General features: G+C 31.9%; 1 protein-coding gene across 1 annotated transcript in view; it reads left to right on the plus strand.

The window, feature by feature from the left end:
* The first annotated feature begins 1,120 nt into the window (after window positions 1–1,120).
* Window positions 1,121–4,812, plus strand: part of LOC118750238 (rap1 GTPase-activating protein 1) — a 17,588-nt gene continuing 13,896 nt past the window's right edge. Inside the window, exon 1 of the mRNA XM_036484961.1 lies at window positions 1,121–1,211. The gene's annotated coding sequence lies outside the window, so the exon portion shown is untranslated. The remainder of the gene's footprint in view (window positions 1,212–4,812) is intronic.

Here is a 4,812-nt window from a genome sequence, read left to right on the forward strand (position 1 = left end):
AATACCAAGACTGAAGTATTCATATAAAAAAGAAGAAAATGCGCTACACCGAACTCGGAAAATAAAATGAAAATATGTATTTGTATACCTGCGTTGTGATTTTTTAATAGCTGCTTAGGTTAAGCTTGTGTTGCGGTTTTTGGCAAAAATATCGTTTAACAAATTTGCAGAATACGAGAATGTAAAAAACATCCCAACTTGTTTTGATTTATACATTATTGTGTAGTAATAAATTTTTGATGGTTTTTTTCGATTATTTTGAAAATTAATCGGTTAATCGCTCGATTAATCGAAAGGAAAATTTCGATACAATTAAATCGTTAACCGAATGAAAATAACGGATTATAATCGGTTATTCGATTAATCGTGCCATCATTAGAACCGAGCCGACTTTCACTTTTTCACTTAAACTCGATATATCTAACACGTACGCATCACCTTCATATTGTTATAACTTTTGAACGACCTGGTATTTAAATCTGAAAGTTTCCCAACAACTGTCTCAGATATTTGTCTATAATGCTGCATTAAAAAAGAAATTAGATTTGAAACTTTATAACACACATTTTCAATTAGCATAAGACAACCCCATTTATTTTTATAAAAAAGTTCTAAAAACCGGCATTTTGTTTTTAATAAGTATTAAGAAGTCTTTTTTATATTAAATTCTTTGGAATAGTTTTTAGTTTATTGTGTGAAAATTTGAAATCGATCGATACACAAACGTCTGAGATATAGCGTGTTAAAGTAATGTTTTTGTATAAATTCCCTATCACTGTATGATGTTTTATTTCGTTCAAACGAACGGAGTCGACGTGACGCGATGGAGAGTGGCGACTGGTATAGCCCGCTATAAAACGCTTTATAGCTCGGAAAAATCAAAAAATTCCCTTTTTTATTAATGATTTATATGTAAAAAGACCTGATCTTTCGATTGAGATGACTTAAAACAATATTAAAAATGACCATAATTGAGAAAAATTACAAATATAATTTCGTTGCGAATTTTCACCGTGAAAATGGGAAAACTTTGGAAAACGCATAACACCATCGGATAGCCCGTACAAAAATCTATATAAATCATGGTTTTTCAATTATTTTTCCTATTTTCTGTCTGCTTTTCAGCTATTCGAAAACAAGCTTGTTTTGCACCGCTCAGCGCGCATGGGACATCTGACGTGAATTGCCTCATATGCATACATAGTATGTAGGTACTAGAGCTTTAATAAGTTATATTACACTGATAAATTTATGAATTTCAACATTTCACTTAATGTTACTTCCAAAATTACTTGTACAAGTGCCCAGTAAAAATATTTGTCATCTAGAGGCGAGCGCACAGTGGTTCGGATAGCAGATCTAGCTGGACGAAAGTCCAAATTTTTTTGTTTTTAAAATACTTAATGGTACTTGGAATACATTCCTGACAATACATTCAAATAGAAATTGCATTTATTAAAGCATTAACATATGAAAACAAACAAAAAAAGGTAAGACAACGCCGCCTATTTGAGAACTCTATTTTAAAAGCTGAAAGGGTTGTGTGTTAAAAAAGAAAAATACTTGGAGTAATAAAAACTTTGGTTATATAAATAGTAACTCGCGAATTTTCTGCTTTCTGAAATTAAAAAAATTATACAACAGGAATGCAAATCTTTAAGCGCTGTTATAAATTTGTTTCTGAAATTTATTTGTGTTTCTTGCTGTGATCTTGAATTTTAGTCATGGTAAAGAAAATCTTAAGAAGTGAGTTGTTTGACATTTGGAGAAGTGTTGCTGAAACTTCTAAAAGACAACAAGTTGTCCGTGATTATGTGATTAGTAAATTGAAAGATATATCTGATGAAAATGTTCGTTCCGAAGTAAATTAAGTAAATGACTTTAGATTCGTAATCAGCAACCCAGAAAACCCCCAGATATCCAGTTACATAGAAATCTACCGATTTTTTTTTTACTTTTCGTCCGCTATATTGGATCCGCCATTTTGAATTTTTGGTAAATGACTTTAGATATGTAATCAGCGACCCAGAAAAGCCCCAGATACCCAGTTTCATAGAAATCTACCGATTTTTTTTAATTTTCGTCCGCCATATTGGATCCGCCATTTTGAATTTTTGATAAGTGACTTCAGATTCGTAATCAGCGACCCAAAAATCCCCTAGGTAAGAAGTGGTGTAAAGATCCATCAACGAGTATTTGTTTAAATAGTTTCGTCCAGCTAGATTTGCGATCCGAACCACTGAGGAGCGCCCGCTCGTGGGTGTCTTGATAATATTGTTATAACTTTAGAACTACTTGTTGTCTAAACCTGAAACTTTCCCAAAAATGTTCATATATATTTATCTTTAATGCTGCATTAAAAAAAAAAACTAAAATTTTAAACTTCATAACACAACGTTTGCATTTGTGAAAACCACCTCCTTAATTTTTATAAAAATGTTAAAATATACGCCATTTCGATTTAGTTTATAGTGTAAAAATTTCAAATCAATCGAAACATAAACGTCTGAGGTATAGCGAGTTTAAATGAAAATTTCGCAAAAATTGGCCGCTGTGAAAAAATTAAGTTTTGTGGCGTTTTCGGCATGAAAACGTGAAAGCAAAAATCGCCCTGGGACGATATGCGCAAAGAGAGGCAATTTTTATTTCGCGCATTGCGCGACCTTCTATCAGAGAATGTTAATGTAATGAGAAGGCGCAAATGTTAAGTAACATTTTTTCAAGTACTAATTAGAAGATCTGAGATGCGAGAGTTCACCACTGAGATCAAGGAGTTCGCCACACCAATTTTAACTACCATATTCTATAGTGAAGTGAGAGGTTTGTGGCAAATTTAGAAAAATTAGCTGCCGTTGGTGATACATATTTGCAAATTTACGCAGCCAGCTTATGAGTGCCATGGCGCATGCTGCAAAAACCGAGCTTATTTTTTGCCATTTTTTTGCGCTGATTCAGAAACCAGTGGAAAGGGTGGTATTTTTTTATTTATTAAATTCTCTTTTTTTTCTGTTGTTTATTAAAACATATATCCCTAGCTTAGAGTGAAAAGTTGCTAAGTCCTATTTTAAAAATGTTACAGGAGAGGAAACAAAAAAAATTTTAAAGCCATTTTCTTCAAGCATTTCGCAAAACTTTGAATACAACATATTGGCTGTTTAAAGGAAAGCAAAACTCCATATAGGGATTCGAACTTTATTCAAAGATTTATAAAGATATATTTATACCTACATTTGTAATTAGATTTTTTTTTGCAACAAAGTAAAAGGTACCAAATCAAAATATGTACACAATATGTATGTAGAAATTTAGGCGAAATAAATTGACTTATGGACTTTGACAAAATGTTAAAATTTTATAAAAAAATAAACATAAAACAAATAAAAATATCCGCTATTACGAAAACAAATTAAAAAATTTTACATTGAAAGTATACACAAAACTTAAAAGCATTAAAAAATTTCGAGACATTACTATCGATAGTGTCGGCATTTTCGATAGTTTAGGCCACGACCATCGATAGTTTTCCAGCTCTAATGGAAGGCACTGTCAAATAATTTGCGATTCATAATTCAAGTGTTTGGTTTAAAAAATATATGTTTTATTATAAAGACAACAAGTTCACACATAAAAGTGAAAGAAATTCGCAGAGTTTCCGTAAAATATATCTGCTCCAAAAAGCAGGTTCTTTTTTTTCTTGCCCCACCCGTGACAGAAGAAATGACTCAGATTTTTTTCATATAAAAGTAAGCTGGAATTTTTTTCGTATTTTGTAATAACTCATAAAATAGTCGATTAGGTGTAGCTTTATCAAAATGTAGAATTCTTGAGTACTTTATACTTAAATTTAAACAAGAAAGGAGAATTTGTCTGTATAAATGTCGCCACCCATGACGGTGAAATCCCCCATATCATATGGGCATTTCCCAAAAAAAGGTAAACCGAAAATGCAAGTAAATGAATTTAAACGGCTTTATAACTTTATATTTCGCATTCAGATGGCGAAAAGAGGTTTTGAAAACGGGAAGCTGTGGAGAGAAGAACTGAAAAAATTTAATAAAAAATTAAATTTAGTATGTGTTACTAGTAAAAATATTGTAAGGGGGGAAAATCTGTCGCGTCCGATATGTCACGTCCGTTACCAGATTTTAATTCAAAATTAAATCAACAACAAATTGCTTCTGATTAAAAAAGAATTGGTTGTAACGGTCCATAATTAGACTTTATTTCAAGAATGTTTAATAAAGGAAAACCTTACACGATTCGCTGAGTTTTGCTTAGTTTTAACATGTACTCTGAAATCACTTCTGTTTTTGTCGCGTCCGTTATGCCCTACTTTTCATCGATTTTCTCGACTTCAGTGTTCCAAGCGCACCTAGTTTTTTGTCAACCAGAGGACGGTATAAAAGCTACACAACAGCACATTTTTTTACAAGTGACTTCAGTTTTCGTATGATTTATTTAACTCTAAAGTCGTACGAATGTCGCGTCCGTAACCCAGGAAATACCCATATATGTAATAGGGATGTGCATGCAGTAAATCAATTGAAAGAAAAAGCTGATTAATAGAAACATAATTATGTAATTTATCAAAGAATAATAATTTTTGATTAATCAAAGTTAATAATTTATCGATTACACAGGTTTATAAAACAAAAAACTTATGCATATTAAACCAAACCTATATATCCCTATGTTATTCGACACACTGAATGCGAATCCGAAGTCCGTTAGTCTTCACCACGTCAGGTTCGTGGTCAGTTGAAGGTCAAGTAGGGAAAAATTCATTGAATAAACCTGAAAATTCATATACAT

The sequence above is a fragment of the Rhagoletis pomonella genome, unplaced genomic scaffold, assembly GCF_013731165.1.
Source record: "Rhagoletis pomonella isolate Grant_MI unplaced genomic scaffold, Rhpom_1.0 Rhpom_scaffold_00176, whole genome shotgun sequence".
Taxonomy (NCBI): domain Eukaryota; kingdom Metazoa; phylum Arthropoda; class Insecta; order Diptera; family Tephritidae; genus Rhagoletis; species Rhagoletis pomonella.